At 37.0% G+C, this 12623-nt stretch overlaps 1 non-coding gene across 1 annotated transcript; it reads right to left on the bottom strand.

Moving 5' to 3' along the window:
- Window positions 1-2282: 2282 nt before the first annotated feature.
- On the bottom strand, window positions 2283-2446 carry LOC142441747 (U1 spliceosomal RNA). Its single transcript, XR_012783095.1, has one exon. It is a non-coding gene; the product is annotated as a U1 spliceosomal RNA (small nuclear RNA).
- Between the last annotated feature and the right edge of the window lie 10177 nt (window positions 2447-12623).

The following is a 12623-nucleotide window of genomic DNA, read 5'->3' as shown; positions in this document are numbered from 1 at the left end:
GTGGTAATGTGTCCATCATTGTGATTTGTTCCTCCTTCTCTCCCTCCCCTCTTCCCTTTATTCCTACCCTTCTCATATCACTATTACCATTCCTGTTCCTGTATTCCCTGTGACCAGCTAATCAAACAAATGAAATTATTACTGCATGAGAACATTTTTAAATTGATGAAAATTCATATATTCCTTTCAACATTCCAGTAACAGCTTTTCATGGAAAAATAAATCTAGTCATTCTACAGTACATTATGGATCCAGAAATATTAAAGAGAAACTAGTATGTCTAAAATATTATTTCTTGTACTGAAGAAATGTGTTTTTCTTTGGGGGGAAACATTAACTTCAAATACTACATTATTCATAAGTTTAAAAAATCAAGAAGCATAAAGAAGATAAGCTTTTCTTATTTATTTACTATAAAATTAGTTACATTTGACACATGCTTTTTTATTCATTACATTTTTTCTTGGCTTATCACTGTGCCAATCTTATTTGATCATAATAAATATTATAAAGTAATAGTTTGTCTCCTTTCTGAGTCAATTTTTAACCAATTGGCTATAAAAATGTATTAGTACCACTTTATAAATCAATAAGCTCACTTTTTGCTGACCCTATCAAAAGCAAGTTTTGTGCTCAGTTCTTAATAAAAAGTCCCTTTTTATTCTCCAGTCTGAATGCTTGCTCCATGGCAAGTACCAAGGGCTACATTATAGCACAGAAGGTGAAGCCTTTTCTCCCCTCCTTGGGAACCAATCATACAAAAGCACAGTGGGAGAGCCCTTCTCTGCACACAGTGTACTGCACAGACGGTGATGGCCCGAAAAGAGGATCTTGCTGAGATCAGCTCCTTCATGCCTACCTGATTGATTAATAGCATGTTTGGCTTAATTGTTCAGTGACAGGAGCAAAGTAAATGTCATTGTACATTTAGATTAATAATTCTCCCTAAGCAGTAGGAAAAAATAGTTTTTCCTTTTCCCAAAGTTTTGTTCACTTGCTGTAAGTAGGGGAAACCTGAAAATCTGAAGATTAAGAAGTATGTAACAGAATTATCAGGAGGTGATATATTTATTTACTTTTCTGTGAGTTTAGTTTTATAAATGCCAGTTCCCTTATTGCACATTTTAGAATTTGACTAATTGTTTCTTGTGGCTAAGCTCTTCTCTTGAATGCAAGCTTTATGCAGCCCAAACCGCGGCCACCCATGGATTCCAACTCACATCTCTGCTGCACACATGCTTTCATTCTTCCCTCTTGGTATGGCTGCTGGGTTTGAACTACTGAGCTTGAAGCGGGTAGCACAATGCCTCGCCCGCAGCACACCAGGGCTTCTTCAGTGTTAGGGAGGTAGGAACTAAAATATGTGTTTTCAATATATTTGTTTTTAAAGTTAGACCAGCGGACCAGAATCCGTCAATATCTGTCCAGATGGCATTTGATCCTCTGCCCCACAAGTGAAAATTTCTTGTGATATTTTCTCCATGTTAAGAAAGTGTGAAGACATTGTTTTTTCTTAGATCTGATGAAAGGCACTGATTCCTCTCTTCAGGTAACTGGGAGAGCCACGTGAGTGTGTAATGGTAGACTCTCTTGGTTAGAGAGGACGCTTGAATGTGTCTGGTGGGGAGACAAAGACCTACACATTGCTCTTTGACTTTTAAAATCTTTCCATGGAATTTTTCAATTTAAGAGTGACACAGACCAGACCCTGGGGTTTTAATGAAATAATTTGAGCTTAACCCATTTTTGTCTGAACATGTTAGAGTTATCTTTCATTTAAAAATGGTGCCTCTTAAGTCTTTCTAGGTCAAATAGCATATAATTCATATTCATAGTAAAGGAAGTAGAAATGTATTTGGACACTAATAAGTCCAAGTGATATGATATTTATGTTTTCATTATTCTATAAGTTAGCTTTTGATTGTTTGATATTTTGTTTTTTATACAAATCAAAAAGATGTTTTCATACTAATGATAGATGTGTCAAAAATCTCTATTTTTTCTCTTTACCCCTCCTCTCTGGTGTTCAATCTTGTAAAATTATTGAAATATTAAAAAAAATTAAACTGCAATTTTAAATGTCTCCAGCAGCTAGCTCCATCACCTTTCCAAGCTCTTTTATACATGCTAGCTCTTTCATACTTTCATATATATTTCACAACCATCTACTGGCTTCATTAAAAACTGGATCTTGTGATAACAAATTGAATGCTCTTTAAAATTATGTTTAGAGATAGGCTGTTGTTAGATTTTCATCTTTACTAAGGTTTTTTTTTTCCCCCTCTGGGAGAGCGTGAATGCAGTCCCCCACTACCACAAATTCTGCAGTCGAGTTTCCCACATTTGGGGAAATCGCAGGGGTCAGCACATCCGGAATGCAATGGATAAGCCTCGACCTGAGAAAACCCCCTTTGTGATCATGGTAGCTCCCCTGCAAGGGAAGTATATTTACTAAGCTTTAATAAACAGATATGTTAGCAGGTGTTTGGACGTTTGGGGTTCCTAATGCATGGCTAGGGTTGGGAGCAGGGGAGAGTGGAAGCCTTTATTTCTGAGGCCCTCCCTGGGCCCATCGACTCCAGCAACACGGGCTTAGTGTCAGCTCTCTGCCAGCACTGAAGAAGGCACTGGGCTGCAGAGAAAAAGAAAAACAACAAAGGACAGAGTGATACCTCAGAGCCAAATTGCTAGAAAACTCCCAGAAGTAAACTCTGGGAAAATATCTCTGGAGGCGGAAGAGCATTCAGACAAATTAAATGAACCTTAGAAAAACCAGGGAATCTGAAATCTCCTCTACGATTGAGAATGCATTGAATGTGAGGTACACCTGGATATGAACAACAAAAATGAAGTATTTTTAGCAATAATTTTCAAGACATTCACTCAGGGGCATAAAGAAGCAGTGGTGAAATGTCAAGACATGCTGACAGTCTGCAAGATTTATACTAGACCCATCTTCATGAGGACAATCAACATCCTCTGCAGTCTACTTATGACGATCTTCTACACAGCACCCTGGAGTAGAAACTAGAGCGTGAAGTCTACTCAGGCTCACCTGGTGGAAAACCAAGGTCCTGCTCAGCCATGTTTCTGACGCAGGTCTAGACAATTTAAAAGGTGATCTCTGTTGAGGAGCTTAAGCTTCCCAGATGAGAGCCAGAGATTCCAAGCCCTGCTAGGTCACCTCCTTCCCTGGGTTCTGTTTGTTCTTGAGCCCCACATCCCATCTGCTGTGGTCAAGCTGTGACTGATCCAGTTCATGAATGTATGGACAATGATGCACATGGATGACAGATACATGTGAAAGACAAGGAAGGAAACACAACGGAATGAAGTTTGTACAAATCCCCAGGAAGTAAAGAAGAAGAAAAGAACTCAAGAACAAAGGAAGTGCTCAGACTACTTACTTGAACCTTGGAACAGCCAGGAAATCTGGAATGTACTACAAGAATGAGAATGGCATCGAAAGGAGTTAGGTATAGTATGAAGAACAATACAGCACTTTTGAAAATCATTTCCAAGAAATCCAGGCACATGGGCATCAAGAAGCAGTGGTGACAATGTCAAGACATGGTGGCAAGCCTTCAGGTTTTACAGTGGAGCCTTCATGAGGTCCAGCATCCTCTTTTGGGGGCTGCTTATAGAGATACCCAAGAGAGGAACTTAGGATGTAACCTGAGGATGAATTATTCTCGAGACCTTCTTGTGTAGAATCAGCCAACTTCCGATATATTGAGGACCAGCTGCAAACCATACCTTCCAAGGTTGGGATCCTGAAGGATCCAGATGGGGCCCATATGAAACTTCAGCCCTACATAGCCATTTTGCTGCCTATGTCCTGTGTTTGTCCAAGACACCCTCATATCCCAGCCACTTTGGTCTATGTCTGACCAATCAAAGTCATGTGAAAAAAAACAAAACAAAACATACATAGTCAACTATCTTTTGGGTTACTAACTGCAAGCTACATAGTTCAGAAGTGACAGCTTCTCTGGGGGACAATGAGGATACTTTCTACTCCCTAAGAGTTACACACTTGGAAATCCAAAGTGTTTCTTGTCCTATAGGATCACTATGAGTCAGAATTGACTCTGTGGCAGCAAGTATATGGCTTTAAAATATCACAACACAATGTAGATCTATTCAGAGTTGAAAACTGGTATTAGTCGTAGAACACTTTTAAAACATTACTACCAAAAATAACTTTATTTCTATGATTAAAATCTCTCCCTTTTGTTGAATCAATGCTGAAATATAGCAACCCCTTAGACAAAATAGAATGGTCATTGTGGGTTTCTGAGACTGTAACAGTACAGATGTAGAAAGCCTCATATTTTTCCTGCAGAGAAACTGGTGGTTTTGAACTCCTGACCTTTTAGTTAACAGCCCAATGAGTAACCACCAAAGCAGCAGGGCTCCAGAATATCTTAGAAATATCAAAGTTTGCTGTCAGCATGGGTTTTGTGTGTGTGTTTTTTATATCAAAATATAGCAGGTCAGGAGGGCAGGGGAAATTCCCTGACAAGAAGAAAAAGCTACCTGGGCAGAAGATGCAAAAGGTGTTCAGAACAAAGGAAGAGGAACAATAGCACAAAGAACAAGCCCCTGACACAAAAGGAAAGTAGGATGTTGTACACTAGACTCATGTGTAGGAAATGCTCAATCCCTGAGGGTCCACGTTTTCTACTAGCAAACATCTATCGGAATGTCTGTAAGGAATATCACCATTGAAATATAATATTTGTAATAATACTAAATGAGAGGTATGAAGACATATTATTATTAATGTAGCTAATGGGGTCGAGACCTTATGTCATATATCATCGCATATAAACAATAAAAATATCTAGTTCTAAAAGTTTAAGCTATATTATTATTGTTCCTTAGGCCTGTCTGGACAAAAGGAGGAACGTACTGTCCATTTTGCACAAATGATATTCAGGAAACACAGTTGGCAGAGTGAACCCAAATCTAAAATTTGCATACAAATTATAAATAGGTAAAAATATGTATAGTGAATTAATCTTGAGAAAATTATTCTTTGCAGAATCTCTGAACTCTTTCTCAAATCAGTTAACTACTTAAAATAGTATCATTATGGGAATTATTTGGTTATGATCTGACTCAGTGATAAAACTCTAAAAATTTTTTCAAGGAAGTAGTAACATTACATTTTTCATAATTGTGTCAATTTCACAATTTTCATTAATATTAATTATATTGGAATATAAAGAAGTCATAAATACAAAATGATTTCAGGTATATAAGGAATTCACTGAAACAATAATTTACCTTGTTGGAAACATGTATGCGTTTGTCTTTTTAAATTGTTATGTTAAATAATAACAATAACGATCACTTAACCAATTAATTGATCTAGTTTTTTTAATCTCTAATTAAGTAATTAACTGATTACCTAGTTGCACTCAGAAATTATTTTTATATAATCTACTGTACTGTATATCAGATGACATATCTGAGAAAAATGGAATTCTGTAACACTTCATTGCACTCATGAGCAAACTGTATATGGAACAAGAGGTAGTTATACGAACAGAACAAGGAAATATTGTATCCTTTCAAATCAGAAAAGGTGTGCATCAGATTTGTGTCCACTCACCATACTTATTCAATCTGTGTGCTTAATCGTCAGATCTTAAATTGTGAACTCCCAATCAGTAGAAGGCTGTGGAGGACAGTGGGGCCCAAAATAATTTTGCAGAGTGTCTAGTCAGTCTAAGCCTCTGGCCGATCCCCTCCAGCCATAGGTGAGGGACTCTAGTACTCTACAATCAGACGAAGAATATTGCAAACTTGATTATGGTGGATTGAACCATGGTATAATATACTTAGCCAGTTGACCTCTCTCTTGACCCAACCTGAATTTGCTCTACGCTCAAATATTTCTCACATGTCTCATGACAGAAATATTTTCTCTAGCTTTTTAAATTATTGTTGGTGGTCTTTTCTTTCTTACTTTTTGTTTGTCTTTTGATGTTTATATTATTATTTCTTCTTGCTATATTAAATTTTTTATTGTTTCTGTTGTAACAAAACTTCTGAGTTTGTGGAGCACAGTTTGTGGATTCATAGACACAATAGCTGATGTAATACTTTAGTGGAATATAAAGAGGGGCAGTGGAGGGCATTTGGGAAGCAAATAATGAATGTGGGAGGCAGGGAGCAGTAGAACTGATTGCAATGATATATATATACAACTCTTATAAAAATGAATTTAACCATGCAAGTGTAGGATATGTGAATACTATATCAAGAAAACAACTAAAAATATATATAATAATAATAACCAACATTGACCAATGGTTACCATGGGTGAAGGAGGAAGAGCTGCTGCTTCGTGGACACTGAATTGATATTAGTGATGATGAAATCATTTGGAAAAGGTATCAGTAGTGGTTGTACAACATGAAGAGTCTAATTAATGGTTGTGAATTGTGCATGTACACAAGGAAGAAGAATGTGGCATCAGCATTGAAGGAGAGTTTATTAACAGCCTGCAATACGCAAATGACACGATCTTGCTTCCTGAAAGTGAGGAGGACTTGCAGCACTTGCTGATGAAGATCGAGAGTTGCGGCTTTCCATATGGATTACAACTCAATATTTAAAATGAGCCCAAATCCTCACAACTAGCTCAATATGTAACATCATGATAAATGTAGAAAAGATTGAAGCCATCAAGCAGTTTGCCTTCCTTGGATCCACAATCAAGCCTCATGGAAACAGCAGTCACGAGATTAAATGATGCATTCCACTGTGTATTATCTGCTGTGCACAAGACCTCTTTAAAGTGTTGTACAGCAAGAATGTTATTTTGATGACTAAGGTGCGTCTGACCCCCCAGCCATCGTATTTTCAGTGGCCTCATATGCTTGTGAAAGTTGAACCTTAATAAGTAAGCCTGAAAAAATTATGGCGTTGGTGAAGAATAATTACAGTATCATGGACTGCCAAATGAATAAACAAATCTGTCTAGGCAGAATACAGCCAAGGGGCTCCTTAGAGACTAGAATTCATGTCTCATACTCTGGACATGTGAGGAGATACCATTCCCTGGAAAAGAATGATAGGCTTGGTAAAGCAGAGGGTGGGGGTGAAAAAGAGCAGTACCCCTGACAACATGAATTGACACAAAGGCTGCAAAAATGCACTCAAATAGAACAATTGTGAGGATGGCATAGGACAGGATCTTGTTTCATTCTGTTGTACTCAAAACAAACCACACTCAAAGCCATCAAGTGGATGTTGACTCATAGCAACCACAGAAGACTGGGTGGAACTGCCCCTTTGTGTTTCCAAGTCAGTAAGTCTTTACACAGGAAGAGAAAGCCCCGTCTTTCTCTCACATAACAGCTGGTGGTTTTAAACTGCTGACCTTGCAGCTAGCAGCCCAACACATAACCACTAGAGCTCTTTTTGTCCTAACTCTTAGTGCGATGAAGTCAATGCTGATCACCACCACACCTACCCCAACCACACACGCACACACACATACACACACCACACACACAAGGGTTTCTGAGGCTGTAAGTCTTTATAGGAATAGAAAGCCAAGTCGTTCTCCAGCAGAGATGCTGGTGGTCTTGAAGTACAGACCATGTGCGTCAAAGAGATCCCTAAGAGTTGGAAGTGCCCGGCCTGTAACAACATTGTGTCTCATATAAATATAATCTTAATTTATTGATTTTGATAGCACCTAACTTTTTTGAAAGTCTATTTTTAAACACCTACTTTTAAGAAATTCCCTCCATTTTATCAATATTATTTAATGTAATTAATTGATATTAAAAAATTCAGTATTTTAAAGGTCTATCCTGTTGGAATATACAGTCCTAGAAATTCATTTACTAATTCTTAGAATAATTGCAGGGAGTGAAGGCAGCCTGCAGAGAAACAATCAATGTTCTTTTTCAATATTATGTGGTTTCTGAGCTGCTTTGGTAGAAGTCACCTATAATTTTCTAAATATCACATTGCTTCAGTGGATTATGAAAGTGTCCATCTAATATGAAACAAGGAAATTATTAAGAAAGTGAAGGACACTTTCTTTATGATATATGATTGTTGACTCTTCTTGAAAAAAATGCAGGATAAATTAAGGACTGGAGTTATCCATGAAACCTAAAGGGTTTGTTTGGTGAATTCAGTAGAATTTCAGGTTCAGTTTATTATGTAAACTGTACATATACAGTTTCAACCAGGTCTAGCTCTCAAATATGTGAAAAACATCAAGAGCAGATGAAATAACTAGGGTGAAATTTATCACCAATTATAAATAAATAACCTGAATTTTAATTGATAGCTGAGCAGAATATTAAAATATTATCAAAGATATTGTTTTAGATAATACATACAATTGATCCTTAAAAAACAAATACACAATTTTGAATGTACTTGTAGCCAGAATTCATTCAGACTGGACACATTCTCAGAAATCTAATATCAGCAGTCCTCCTAAAGCTTGGGGGTCGTCCCTTTTATAATCTACTTGAAAAGCCTTGAAGGAGACTGCTGATACTCTTAAAAAGTGTCTTTGAGAGCAAACTATCTATGTATTGAGAAATTTTGGAGAAAGGCACCAATAGAAAAAAAAGCAGGAAAATGAAGCTCAGTAGTAAAATAAAAACAGTATTTTCAAAACCACAAGCCAGGGAATTTCTGTAGGTACTTGTGAATGTATTATCACCTCTCTTACTTCCTGTGGAGCCTTTGATAGAGATAATCAAAGATCTTCCCTTTTCATCCTAGTGTGCTCTGGATACTGTGTGTTCTCTCCAACAATGCCAATGAGAGCACTTAATTCTCCGGTACTATCCCTGACTAAGAGACACGTGATTGAATGTTTTTGAAACGAGTTGCAATTTACTCTGCAGACTATGACGTGACTTTTAATTTGTGTGGAAATCAAATTAAAAGACAAGCATAAAAAATATAAACGTAATGTCCCAGTTTAAGCCCATCAAGTTTAAGATCTTTTTGAAAGTAATAACACTATTGTTAAAGAACTGAGTGTATTGGGGATTTGACGATATCAATTAAGTCCTTTTGCATTATTAACTGAAGAAAAATAAATTTACTTTACACATTATTTCTTTTTGTTAATTTAAATCATTTTATTGGGGGCTTATACAACTCATTGCAATCCATATATACAGCAGATTTTTTTTTTTTAAGATTGGGAAACAATAAAGGCAGAACAATACAAATTAGGACTCTGAGATGGAAGCTTAATGATTTTCCATGGAAGTTTCCACAAAATTGTCATTCCTTAATGAGATTAAGGAACAAGAACATTGTGAATGAAATACCTCTCTTATAAAGTTTTCCTGGGTGCTTTTCTGCTACATCTCTCATAATTAATATATTATATCAGCCTTTGGCCACTCAGAAATTCGGCAAGTATCCCACTATACTACCAACTTTACAAATTATGCTAAATAGAATGGAAATTATTTTATGGATATCATCAGTGCATTTGAATTATGGTGCTGGCAAAGAGCACTGACTGTACCATGGACGGTCAAAGAACAAGCAAATCTGTCTTGGAAGAAGTACAGCAAAAATACTTCATGAAAGCGACTTTGTCTCACATATTTTGAGACATTTTCAGTAGAGATCAGTCCCTTGAAAAGTGCATCAAGTTTGGTAAAGTAGGGCCAGTGAAAAGAGGAAGAACCTTGAAAGATTGATTGACACCGTGGCTGCAACCATGAGCTCAAACATAAGAACAACTGGAAGGATGGCTCTGGGCAGGTTAACATTTCATTTTGCTGTGCTTACGACTGCTATGAGTAGGAAGCAATTCAGCAGCACCTACCAATTTGTGCATATTTTCCTGTTTCAGTAACATATTTGGAGACTGTCAATTTGACCAAATAGGATTTTTCTGGTGAAAATATACATTTACCTGCCATCAATTTATAATAATAATCAACAAAACTTAATACTAACTGTAAAGTCAGCAGACAAGCACTTACTGATTGGGGCACCAGGGCTTCTTATTATTCTGACAGTGGCCTAATTTAATCAGCAATTTAAAAATGTGTTACTTAAGGAACTGGAAGCACAGGGCATCCAGGGCGGATGATCTTTTCAGGACCAGTGGTGAGAGTGGTGATACCTGGAGGGTGGAGGGAAGGTGGGATAGAAATGGGGAACCGATTATAGGGATCTACATATAACCTCTTCCCTGGGGGATGGACAACAGAAAAGTGGGTGAAGGGAAATGTCAGACAGTGTAAGATATGACAAAATAATAATTTATAAATTATCAAGGGTTCATGAGAGGAGGGAGGAGAGCGGGGAGTGAGAGGAAAAATGAGGAATTGATATCAAGGGCTCAAGTAGAAAGCAGATCTTTGGAAAATGATGATGGCAACAAATGTACAAATGTGTTTGACACAATGACTGTATGTATGGATTGTGATAAGGATTGTTGGAGCCCCCAATAAAATGATTTTTTTAAAGCAGTTGATGAGGAAGATTTGGGGGATTAGCTGTGTCAATTAAATGAATGTCATGACACTAAATATAAATGGCATAAAGAGGGGACTCAACTGGAAATTACTGGGATCATCACATAGACTAAAATTTCAAGGAATAATGTATTAGACAGCATTATGTCTCTCTGGTTTTATTTATTTTTCCTTTAAAAAAACAACCTGCCTTATTTGATTCCTGTGGGAATTAAATATATAAACATGTCAGCATAATGATGAATAGCGGAATATAAATTTTCTGGAATGATAATCTGGTGGGCAAAATTTTAGAATGACCCTGCATCACTCTCACCCTTGGATTATCTCCCTTCGACTTGATCATTACTGGGAAACATCATATCTAGCATAAACTATATTTCTATTTGCGAATGCAATTTCACTTTCTACTTATTAAAAGTGTCTTTTACTAAATGAAGTTTAGAATGGGAAACATTTAAATTAGACATAACTATAACCATGTATTTAATTTAGATATAACTATATTTAAATTAGACATAACTATAACCATGTTCCTGTTTCTAAGTAGAAGATCAGATCCATGAGCAAAAAAATAAAGAGGGGGCAAATATATTGACCACCAGTCAACAAAATACTAGTCACTACATACAGAAAGAGAAGCTATTAAGGGACATGAAAAAAAAACATATTATTTAATTCTATGTAGCTGAGTAAGAACTTGTGGAAAGTGCTTTTCTAAAATGCTTGCCACAGAATCATAGAGTTGGATTGAGAGACCAGTGTCCTTTTCATTTTGTACTGAAATTGCTGTGCTTCTCTCTCTCTCTCTTTGTCTTCCTACCTTTCTTATGCTATTTTTACTTAAATTTAAATCTGGCATTCAGTGACTTCTCTCTAGGGAAGTCGATCAATTGCTAAACCTCACCAGGAAGGGGGAAAATCTATTCAGAGCCTGTTTCCTTTCTTTGCCTTCAGCATATATTGAACTTAATTTCTATAATGAAATTAATATATTTTCTTTTAATAATTTTGTAGTTGTTTCCTAAAGTATAATTTCTGGATGGAAGAAAATATACATAGAATCTACTACAATACTGATCTTTAGTAGGCATATATTCAAGGCAAAGGAATAATTCATTAGAAAGGTAAATTAAGAAGGGGAGGTGGGGGAAAGGAAGAGGTGATGATCAACCAACCCAGGGACAAGGGAACAACAAGTGAACTAAATTCAATGGAAAGAAGGGTGTAGGATGCCTAGTGAGGCTTAATCAAGGGCAGTGTAGCAGTGAGGAATTACTGAAATTCAAATCAAGTCCAAACATGATAGGGGGACAAGAGGAAAGTAAAAGGAAATAGAGGAAAGAACTAGGAGTCAAAGGACTTTTATAAAGGTCAAAATACAGGCATGTACATATGTACATAAATCTATGTACTTATATTTATATGTTAAGCATTAAGGTAGTAGATGGACATTGGACCTCTACTCAAATACTCCCTCAACACAAGAGAATTTTGTTCTAATAATCTGGCATTCTGCTATGCTCACCTTCCCAACTAGATCGCTGAAGGCAAAAATGGGTGTATAGCAAATGTGGTAAAGAAAGCTGATGGTTCCCTGCTATCAAAAGATATCGCATCTTGGGTCTTAAAGACTTGAAGATAAATAAGCAGCCATCTAGTTGAGAAGCAGCAAAGCCTACATGGATGAAGCACACCAGTTTGTATGATCATGAGGTGTCGAAGGGGTCAGGTATCAGGCATATAAGATCCTGATCAGAAATCATACCAATGTGAATGGGAGTGGGGAAGTGGAGACCCAAAGCCCATCTGTAGACAATTGTACATCCCCTTACAGAAGGGTCACAAGGAAGAAAGACAAGCCAGTCAGGGTGCAGTGTGGTACCTATGAAATATAAAACTTTCCTCTAGTTCTTTAATTCTTCCTTGCCCCCTCAATTCTACCTTACAAATCTGACTAAACCAGAGCATGTACACTGCTACAAATAAGATTTCACAACACAAGGAATCCAGGACAGCTAAACCCCTCAGAACCAATAATGAGAATAGAGATACCAGGAGGGGAAGGGGAAGGTGAGAGAGAAAGGGGCAATCGATCACAAGGATTTACATATAACCACCTTCCAG

Source organism: Tenrec ecaudatus, chromosome 2 (genome assembly GCF_050624435.1).
Source record: "Tenrec ecaudatus isolate mTenEca1 chromosome 2, mTenEca1.hap1, whole genome shotgun sequence".
NCBI classification, from domain to species: Eukaryota; Metazoa; Chordata; class Mammalia; order Afrosoricida; family Tenrecidae; genus Tenrec; species Tenrec ecaudatus.
This window is presented reverse-complemented; position numbering and strand designations above follow the sequence as displayed.